The following is an 11522-nucleotide window of genomic DNA, read 5'->3' as shown; positions in this document are numbered from 1 at the left end:
TCTGTAATGGTTTCATGCATGACAAAGCAAGTTTACCTTGCTGTTTAAGCAGAATAAGGAAATGCACTATTAAGGCCATGTTAATGAGCTAATATTTGAATCTTTGATTCAAATGAGTTCATCCCTCTCTATTCTAGCTTGCATTAGGCCAAGACACATTCATATTGCCATGTCATAGCATGCATCATATTGTTGCATATCCTCATGTGTTGATTGTGTTCCGATGTGTTCTTCGTGGTAGGTTCTGCCTCCGAGGATATTCACGAGTATCCAACTGAAGGGCAGTATCCCACTACCACTCCATCAGGCAAGCAACCATTGATCATTCCGATACAAACCCATGTTATCGCTCATGCTCTTGTTTACTGCATTAAGACAACGCGATTCAAACTGCTGTGTGCTACGGTAGTTGAACCCTTATCCTCTGCATGACCTGTCATTGCCACAGTAACTAGATGAAACCCACTAGCATGTGTAGGAGTTGATTGAGCCATGTATGTGATTCCTACCTTGCTATGCCTGCTATGCTTAGAGTTGTGTCAGGACTGGTTCGTCTGGGTGATGGGCTAGAGGAAATGCTTATGTCGGTAATGTGAGGGATGTGTTGAACATGTTTTGGTAAAGGTATCGATGAGAGGCCATGTAGGAGTACATGGTGGGTTGTTTCATTGAGGCCGTCCCTAAGAACTGAGATCTGTATGTGTGATTTAGGATGCAGTTACCACCGTACATTGGGCCCGAAACCAATGGACCCTCTTGGCTTCTTAATCACCCTAGTACTTTGTCCAGGAGTTGCAAATAGTTTTTGGTGTTTGTAGGTTATGTGTTGGCGGCCGTGCGTAGCGCTGACCCTAGGGGTGGGCTATGTTGCGGTAGATACACCGTGGCACGGTGTACAGAGTCACCCGTTTGGTGTCCCGGGAACCCTGTTCACATCGTTCGGGGCCGTATGTGGAAACCCTGGCCGGACTCCCTGCGGATGGAACCTGGATAGGCGATAAACCTGGACTAGAGACTTAAGTGCTTAGGTAGGCCGTGGCCGACACCCTCGCTGGGCTTCCGCTTGAAGGTTGCCGAGTACATGTCGTGTAAGCGGCGGTAAGAGGTGAAAGCGTGTATGACGAAGTACACCCCTGCAGGGTATAAAACTATTCGAATAGCCGCGTTCGCGGTAAAGGACTACTTGGTTGCCTGTACAGTTCATAGACAAGTTAACGGATACTACTAAAAGACTCAAGATAAGTGTGAGTACCGAGGATGGCCCTCTCGTAGGATGACGAGGGAGGATCCCCGGTGGAGTATTGTGTTGGTGAGTAGTGGACTCGTGTGCGAAAACTATTTTACTGGTGGAGTTCCGTAGGATAGCTTAGCCAAGAGTCAAAGCTGGCTTGCTGCATCAACCCCACCGCCTTCTTGAGAATAAGCATGTATAGTAGGTTCTGATGTAAGACTTGCTGAGTACCTTTGTACTCATGTTTGCTTATTTATTGTTTTCAGACGACAACACTGCCCCCTCTGATGGGTTTTATGTAGACCTTGACGTCGACGAGTGACTAGCCACCCAGGTGGTGATCTTGACCATGGAGGGCCCTATGTAGATAGACAGGCTTCGAGAAGCCTTCTTTCTTTCTAGAGTCTGTACTCAGACTAGTTGCTTCCGCATGTGCTTGAATGATTGTATGACTTGAGTGTCGGGTCATGTGACCCCTATCTGTATGAACCTGTTATGTATGGCTCTCTGGAGCCTTTAAATAAAGTACTTGAGTTGTAGAGTTTTGTTGTGATGCCATGTTGTATGTACTCATATCGGGCATATTGTGTGTATGATTGAAATGCTTGGTATGAGTGGGATCCGACAATCTAGTTGTTTATCCTTGGCAGCCTTTCTTATGGGGAAATGTAGTCTAGTGTTCCTCGAGCCATAGTAGTCCGCTATAGCCCGGTTCACCGGAGTCCTGCTAGCCCAGCACTACTGTTCAGGACACTTGACTAGCCGGCATGTGTTTCACTTCGTCCCTATGTCTGTCCCTTCGGGGAATTGTCACACGGTGACTTCCGGAGTCCTGCCTAGCCTGCTACAGCCCGGGGTTCCCCGGAGTCCTGTTAGCCCAGTGCTACAGCCCGGAATCACTCATTGATGACCGACATGTTCGATGTGATTCATGTATGCCTGTCTCCATAAGTCTGTGCCGCTTTGGGTTCACGACTAGCCATGTTGGCCCGGGTCCTCTGTCATATGGATGCTAGCGACACTATCATATACGTGAGCCAAAAGGCGCAAACGGTCCCGGGCCATGGTAAGGCGACACCCGTGGGGTACCGTGCGTGAGGCCGCAAAGTGATATGAGGTGTTACCGGCTAGATCAATGTGACTTGGAATCGGGGTCCTGACAGCGTTGGCATCAGAGCCGGACTGCCTATAGGTTCGTTGAGCCAAACTGGTCGATGTCGAGTCTAGAAATGCTTTAGTTATATGTAGGGGAATTGATTGTGGGAGGGAACGTAAGGTTCTTTTACTCCTTTACCTATGCCTCTGATCTGAGTCATTCTCTCCTCATTCAACGTGGGTTAAGGACTAGGCTCTCTTCCTCTATCAGGTTCACGTGTTACTAATCCGTAGTAGCTTATAGGATTGCTGTTACAAGTCCCAGTTCAGTTTCTACTATTCTTAGTATGTTGCTAATTGAATCAAAACCTTGATATGATGTTGTTGAGTGGTATTGTGAACTGTTGTGGATGTCTCAAATCTTTTTCTGAGCATTTACAGCCGTTATGTTGTCCAATTTTCCCTAGAAATTCTAATGTCTTTGCATTGTGGTTGTGCTTTCAGATGGCCAACCATGTTCAAAACCAAGTGGTTCGCCTGACCCGGTGCCTCGACGTGCCCGGTCATACTGCTATGCTAGTCCGAGTAATGATCGAGACGGGCTACCGTTGGTATCCCGAATACACCGTCGAAGAGCAGTTCCGCGACTTTAATCAAAGCCAATATCTCTGCACCGTCAGGATATTTCCTTCTTATCCTAGATCTACCGAGCCCCTTCACTGTTCCTATGGACTCGGGGTTACTGCTGAGATGGCTATGCAGGATGCTGCCTATTCCATGATGACCATCTTGCGAGTCCGGACTGGCCTGCTTCGGAACACCGACTTCCCTTACATGCCAGCTTCACTTTCGGGAGCACAAGGGTATCTTCAGGCTATCTATGCTGACTCCACTCAGGAGGACTCATTAACTCGTACCACTGCCGAGTTGCTCGAAGATAAGGACCGAGAGAATCGGGCCTTGAGGCTGGAGCTTTTCAACACCCGTGCTGATCATTGGGCCACATTGACTCGGTTTGCACCTGCGGTGCAAGCTGGATGTATGGATACAAGGGATCTGTATCCTGTGAGATCAGCTCTGCCAGACATGGTGGATTGGCGTGATGTGGGAGGCATCACCCCACCCCGTGGTCCCCGCAGGCCACCGTTTGTTGGTCCAAGACCTCATCCTAGCCCCTTTGGTCCACAGGCTCCTCAGGACTGTCTGTTCCCGGATGGTCATGTTGAACTTCTAGGCTACGAAGGTGACTTCTATGAGAACTACTACGGAGCTGTCTGAGTTAGTAGTAGTACCACTAGTATTGTAGTAGTTGTATTTCCACTGTCCTGCGTGACTTGTGGAATACGACTTAGTGTGTAGTCAATTCCGAAGGTGTAGACAAATAATGTATAGGAGCTTGGAATGCCTCCGATGAGATGTAATGTCTTTCATCATAGTTGTACTGTAGCCTGGGCTTGTACTGAACTATGTATGATGTGTATGACCATTGGTATATATATGGCAGTGTTATATTACCATGACATACGGATGAACATCTCTGCATTCCGTGTTATCCACTACATTCTGCACTTCCTTGCTAAGTTTGAGCCATCCTTGTCTAAACCGTTGTCTTGTTTTCTCCTAGGATGGTCAACACCCGCAGCAACCATGCTGCCCCGGAGCAGGGGGAAGCCAGTGCAGCTAGAGGTGAAAATTTGCCTCACCCGCCTTCTCTGGCCGAAGTGATGCTAGAGGCGGAAAGAAACAAGCGTGAGACTAACCGCCTGCTGGAGCGGATTGAGCAGAACACTGCACGCCACCCACGAAATGACTTGGTGTCAATCAATGACTTTATCAAGCTGTACACACCAAAGTTCAGCCATTCCGTCGAGCCCCTCGACGCGGATGACTGGCTTCGCAGCATCACCCACAAGCTACGTTCTGCCAACGTAGCCGAAGCCGACAAGGTTACCTATGCTGCCTATCACCTCGAAGGCCCTGCTAGCCTTTGGTGGGAAAACTTCGAAGCTATGCGCCCGGTCGGTCAAATCACTACTTGGGCTGAATTCAGTGAGGCTTTCCGTGAGAATCACATTCCGGAAGGTCACATGGATCGCAAGAGGGAGGAGTTCTGCAACTTCACCCAAGGAAGACTGACTGTGGATGCTTACAGTCGTGAATTTGGGAATTTGGCACGTTATGCTCCTGAAGAGGTATCTACTGACGCTAAGAAGCAGGCAAGGTTCCGCAAGGGACTTAGCCCTGAGCTTCGCCGCGATCTCCGTCTGCACGAGTGCACATCCTTTCAGAAGTTGGTCAATAAAGCCATCAGTGCTGAGACAGGCCAGACTGATTATGACGCTTCACGCAAGCACTCCCGTGATTTTGGCTCTTCATCCGGCTCTGGGGCTCAGAAGCGCCGGGTGTGGATTCCAAGCACGGCACTGCCACCCAGGTTCATTCCGAGGCCATCCTTTGAGGTGCCTCGTCCCAACCAACAATTTGTACCGCCCAAGCCCTATGGTAGCCCCGCTGCTAATGCTACTCCACGCCCCAATGTGGTGACATGCTTCAAGTGTGGAGAGCTGGGTCACTATAGCCGAGAGTGTCCCAGAACAACAACCCCAATCAAACTGGAAAGTCCGTTGGCCGTGGTAAGCCAGCGGGGAAGACTTTCTACGCCAAGCTGGCCACCACTGCACGTGGCCATGTCAATTATGTTTCAGCAGAGGAGGCTCATGAGGATCCTAACGTCGTCCTTGGTACGCTCCTTGTTAACTGCCATCTGGCCTCTGTTCTTTTCGATACTGGAGCATCTCATTCATTCATATCCGAGAACTATGCTCGATTGCATAACACGACATTCTGCGACATGCCCACTTCCATGGTAATTCAAACTCCGGGTTCCAAATGGAAAACTTCTAGAGTAAGCCATGGGAACGAAATTCTTGTCGATAGACTTGTCTTCCTTGCATCCTTAATAGCCCTCAAGTCCTCCGACATAAATATCATCTTGGGTATGGACTGGATGTCAGCTCATTATGCTAAGATTGATTGTGCCACTAGAACCGTTCAACTTACTCACCCATCGGGCAAGACAGTCAATGTCTTAACTCGAGTGGCCAAGCGCCAGCTTTACTCCCTAAATGCCAACCCCCTTCCAGACCTTGAAGATGTTCCGGTAGTCCGAGACTTTCCGGATGTCTTCCTAGAAGAACTGCCAGGTGTTCCACCTGACAGGGATGTCGAGTTTGTGATAGACCTTGTTCCAGGAACCGTTCCAATTTCTAGAAGACCCTACAAGATGGCACCCTTAGAACTAGCCGAGCTTAAGAACCAACTCGATGAGTCCCTGAAAAATGGTTTCATCCATCCTAGTTCCTCTCCTTGGGCTTGCCCCGTCCTCTTCGTTAAGAAGAAGGATGGAACGGATCGAATGGTTGTGGACTACCGACCTGTCAATTTGGTCACCATCAAGAACAAATACCCGCTTCCTAGGATCAACGATCTGTATGATCAGCTCGCTGGATCCTCAGTCTTCTCCAAGATGGATTTGAGGTTGGGCTACCATCAAATCAAAATCAGAAACGGGGACATTCCCAAAACGGCCTTTGTTACTCGTTATGGCCAATACGAGTACACCGTCATGTCCTTCGGTTTAACCAATGCCCTGGCTACCTTCTCCCGGTTAATGAACTCAGTCTTCATGGAGTACTTGGATAAATTCGTCGTAGTATACCTCGATGACATACTCATCTACTCCATGAATGAAGAGGAACATGCCATACATCTAAGGCTGGTATTGATGAAACTTCGAGAGCATCGCCTTTATGCCAAATTCTCCAAGTGTGAATTTTGGTTGCCAGAAGTGACCTATCTAGGCCATGTAATCTCTGGTAAGGGTATTGCTGTCAATCCCGAGCGAGTTCAAGCCGTCCTTGATTGGACTCCACCTGAGACGGTCAAGCAAGTTCAGAGCTTCCTTGGCTTAGCGAGCTATTGCCGCCGCTTCGTCGAAAATTTCTCCAAGGTTGCTAAACCTCTAACTGAACTCCTCAAGAAAGATAAAAAGTTCGAGTGGACTCCACGGTGCGAGTTCAGTTTTCAGGAACTGAAAAGACGCCTGACATCCGCTCCCGTACTGGTACCACCAGATTTCTCCAAGGACTTTATTATCTATTGCGACGCCTCGCGACAAGGACTAGGTTGCATACTCATGCAAGATCGTCAGGTAATTGCCTATGCTTCACGGCAATTACACCCACATGAGGAAAATTATCCTACACATGATCTAGAGCTTGCAACTGTAGTCCATGCACTTAAAACCTGGCGACATTACCTTCTCGGTAATCGTTGCGAGATCTTCACCGATCACCAAAGTTTGAAATATATCTTCACCCAACCAGATTTGAATCTCAGGCAAAGACGTTGGGTCGAGTTGATCTCGGATTACGACTTAGGAATAACTTACACCCCGGGCAAAGCCAATGTCATGGCTGATGCGCTAAGCCGTAAGTCCTATTGTAACAACCTGATGTTACAACAAAGTCAACCACTCCTCCATGAGGAATTTCGTAAGCTAAACCTTCACATTGTTCCTCAAGGATTCCTATCCACCCTGGTGGCGGAACCTACCCTTACGGATCAGATCATCAAGGCACAGAAGGTAGATCCGGGAATCTCCCGTATTAAGAGAAACATTAAGAAAGGAGTCGCAAATTGTTTCTCCATTGATGATCAAGGTGTCGTATACTTTGGGAATCGCCTAGTGGTTCCAAAGGCGCGAAACCTGAGGCGACCGATCCTTAAGGAAGCTCATGAATCCCCTCTCACCATTCATCCCAGTAGTACTAAAATGTATCAAGACCTACGCCGGAGGTTTTGGTGGACTAGGATGAAGAGAGAAATCGCTCAATACATTGCTAATTGCGACGTTTGTCGTCGTGTTAAAGCAGAGCATCAACGGCCTGCTGGCACCCTTCAACCTTTGGCTATTCCTGAATGGAAATGGGATAAAATCAGTATGGATTTCATCAATGGGTTTCCCAGGACCAAGAGAGGGAGTAATGCCATCTTCGTCGTGATCGTCCGACTTTCCAAAGTAGCCCACTTTCTACCTGTTCGTGAGAGTATCACCGCTAGCTAGCTAGCCGATTTATACATCTCCCGAATAGTGTCTCTTCATGGTGTTCCATTGGAAATTAACTCAGACCGTGGGAGTCTCTTCACCTCTCGATTTTGGGAAAGTTTCCAAAATGCTATGGGAACTCATCTCTCTTTTAGTACCGCCTTCCATCCTCAATCAAGTGGTCAAGTAGAGCGAGTCAATCAAATCCTGGAAGATATGCTCCGAGCTTCTGTTATCTCGTTCGGAATGAGTTGGGAGAAATGCCTTCCATTCGCGGAGTTTGCTTATAACAATAGTTATCAAGCTAGCTTGGGCAAAGCTCCTTTCGAAGTTCTCTTTGGACGAAAATGTCGACGCCTCTTAACTGGTCAGAAACCGGGGAAAGACAACTCTTTGGCCCGGATATGATTCAGGAAGCAGAAGAGCAGGTTCGCGTTATTCGTGAGAAATTGAAAACAACCCAATCTCATCAAAAGAGTCAATATGATCATAAACATAAGCCTATGACTTATGAAGTCGACGAGAAGGCTTACCTTCGGGTTACTCCGTTAAAGGGAACCCATCATTTCGGTATCAAAGGCAAATTGGCCCCTCGTTACATTGGACCCTTTCGCATTCTTGCCAAACGAGGAGAAGTTGCCTACCAATTGGAACTACCTCCACATCTTTCCAGAGTTCACGATGTCTTCCACGTTTCACAACTCAGGTGTTGCTTCGCAGATCCTATCCGTGGAGTGGACCACGAAACGCTTGATCTACAAGATAACCTCTCCTATAGAGAATATCCCGTTCATATCCTTGATCAAGCCGAGCGTACCACTCGACGTCAGAATATCAAGTTTCTCAAGGTTCAATGGTCCCATCATTCCGCGGAAGAAGCCACTTGAGAAAGGGAGGATCGTCTTCGACTCGAGTACCCCACCTTCTTTCCAGAGGATCCTAAATCTCGGGACGAGATTCTTTTGAGTGGGGGTGAGTTGTCACACCCTAGCTAGTCCATGCATTAGAGTGTGCATCATGTTTAATTTTTATCAGAAACTTGAAATGGGGAAGGCAGAACCCCCAGCACCCCTCTTGAAATCAACTAGGGTTTACTAAAAATAATTTCAATGAACCTGAAATGCCCTTCTAAAATGTTCACCCTCTTTGTCTTAGGTTAGAACCTCTGGCAAAATTGATGCACAATTTTCTAGGTCAACAAAAGGTCATTGAGTTAAATCATAAGTATTTGAATTTGGGCATTTAAATGCTATAAAATAATTTAAATGCTTAAATAATTCTGGGAGTAAATGTTTCCTGTTGGAAATAGTCTAAACAGAGGCCACATTTATTTTTATGATTTTTGGAAATGTTCTAGTATTTTAAATAAAGCTAAACAGTTGCAGTTTAATAGAAAACAGAAACTAAATTAAAAAAAGGAGCCCACTTGGGCCTTACCTGTGCTGGCCCAGCCACCTGGCTCAGCCCAGCCTGCTGGCGCTGCCAGTCGTCGTCCTCCTCGCGCCAGAAGGAAGCGGAGCGCGTGCTCGCGCGCGCCGGCCACCTCCTGCTTCCGCCGACGCCCGGGAGACGCCCTGAAGCGCCACGCGACCCCCCCACGTCTCCCTCTCATCCTCTCGCACTCTCCCCCTCGTCTCTCTCACTCTCCCCCGCGACGGCCGAGCACGTCCCTCGCCGCCGATCGCCGCAGTTGCCACTACAGCCACTCCCTCGCCCCTCCGATGAGCCCATTAGCTCCGCCTCGACTCCCTCGTCCTCCCCACCGAGCCACGCATCGCCGGAGGCCCTGCATCGCCGCCTTCGCCCTCGTCTTCAACCTCGGGCACCCGAGCCATCTCCGGTCGATTCGCCGTCGCCAGGACCTCCCCGATCTCGCTAACCCCCTCTCCGACTCCGTGTGAGCTCCGCTTCCTTCCCCCTAGCTCCCGTGCTTGATTATGCCTCGTAGCCACCGCCCCCTTCGAGCCTGAGCACTCCTCGCTGCCGGCCATGTCGCCTCGTGGCTACGACCGTGCAAGCACGCGTCCGAGCGCCTCACCGTGCTCAGCGCAGCACCAGGAACCCGTAGCCACCACCAGTTCTTCCTCCCGTGCAACGTAGCCTCGAAACTGTCCTCACCCGACTCCGGCTACCGCCAAGCTCGTCGCCGGCGACGTCTCCGGCCACCTCGAGCCCAACTACCACCACCAAACGCTGCGGCTCGTTCCCAGCTACCCGTAGATAGTCTCCGCCGTCGATTTGGTCGCCTGAGGGCGTTTTCCGAAGCCCTCCGCCGTCTCGGCCTCGCCGGCGACTCAACGCCGGCGGGATTAGCCATGTTGACCGGTGGTTTGACCACTGACGTGGACTGGGTGGGCCCAGGTTGACTCCTTTGAGTCAATGACAAGTGGGCCCCCCTCTGCTAATTATCCAGATTAGTTCCTAACTAAAATTAGTTAGTTTAATTAGTATAGTCACTGACTAGTGGGCCCTGCCCAGTAATTAGGCTAACTAAACGTAGTTAGTGCACTAAGAGGCTGACAGAAGGGGCCCACCAGTCAGGTTTGACCTGGGCTGGCGTCTTTGACCTGCTGAGGTCAGCATGACGCAATGCTGATGCAGTAATGCATTTTCTGGATTTATATTTATACAGGAAATTCCAGAAAATAGTTCAAACTTCAAAAATTCATAGAAATTCAACCGTAACTCCAAATGAAATAAATTATATATGAAAAATTATCAGCAAAATTCAATCTAACCATCTGTAATGGTTTCATGCATGACAAAGCAAGTTTACCTTGCTGTTTAAGCAGAATAAGGAAATGCACTATTAAGGCCATGTTAATGAGCTAATATTTGAATCTTTGATTCAAATGAGTTCATCCCTCTCTATTCTAGCTTGCATTAGGCCAAGACACATTCATATTGCCATGTCATAGCATGCATCATATTGTTGCATATCCTCATGTGTTGATTGTGTTCCGATGTGTTCTTCGTGGTAGGTTCTGCCTCCGAGGATATTCACGAGTATCCAACTGAAGGGCAGTATCCCACTACCACTCCATCAGGCAAGCAACCATTGATCATTCCGATACAAACCCATGTTATCGCTCATGCTCTTGTTTACTGCATTAAGACAACGCGATTCAAACTGCTGTGTGCTACGGTAGTTGAACCCTTATCCTCTGCATGACCTGTCATTGCCACAGTAACTAGATGAAACCCACTAGCATGTGTAGGAGTTGATTGAGCCATGTATGTGATTCCTACCTTGCTATGCCTGCTATGCTTAGAGTTGTGTCAGGACTGGTTCGTCTGGGTGATGGGCTAGAGGAAATGCTTATGTCGGTAATGTGAGGGATGTGTTGAACATGTTTTGGTAAAGGTATCGATGAGAGGCCATGTAGGAGTACATGGTGGGTTGTTTCATTGAGGCCGTCCCTAAGAACTGAGATCTGTATGTGTGATTTAGGATGCAGTTACCACCGTACATTGGGCCCGAAACCAATGGACCCTCTTGGCTTCTTAATCACCCTAGTACTTTGTCCAGGAGTTGCAAATAGTTTTTGGTGTTTGTAGGTTATGTGTTGGCGGCCGTGCGTAGCGCTGACCCTAGGGGTGGGCTATGTTGCGGTAGATACACCGTGGCACGGTGTACAGAGTCACCCGTTTGGTGTCCCGGGAACCCTGTTCACATCGTTCGGGGCCGTATGTGGAAACCCTGGCCGGACTCCCTGCGGATGGAACCTGGATAGGCGATAAACCTGGACTAGAGACTTAAGTGCTTAGGTAGGCCGTGGCCGACACCCTCGCTGGGCTTCCGCTTGAAGGTTGCCGAGTACATGTCGTGTAAGCGGCGGTAAGAGGTGAAAGCGTGTATGACGAAGTACACCCCTGCAGGGTATAAAACTATTCGAATAGCCGCGTTCGCGGTAAAGGACTACTTGGTTGCCTGTACAGTTCATAGACAAGTTAACGGATACTACTAAAAGACTCAAGATAAGTGTGAGTACCGAGGATGGCCCTCTCGTAGGATGACGAGGGAGGATCCCCGGTGGAGTATTGTGTTGGTGAGTAGTGGACTCGTGTGCGAAAACTATTTTACTGGTG

Source organism: Triticum urartu, chromosome 1 (genome assembly GCF_003073215.2).
Source record: "Triticum urartu cultivar G1812 chromosome 1, Tu2.1, whole genome shotgun sequence".
NCBI classification, from domain to species: domain Eukaryota; kingdom Viridiplantae; phylum Streptophyta; class Magnoliopsida; order Poales; family Poaceae; genus Triticum; species Triticum urartu.
Note: the sequence above shows the minus strand (reverse complement) of the source record.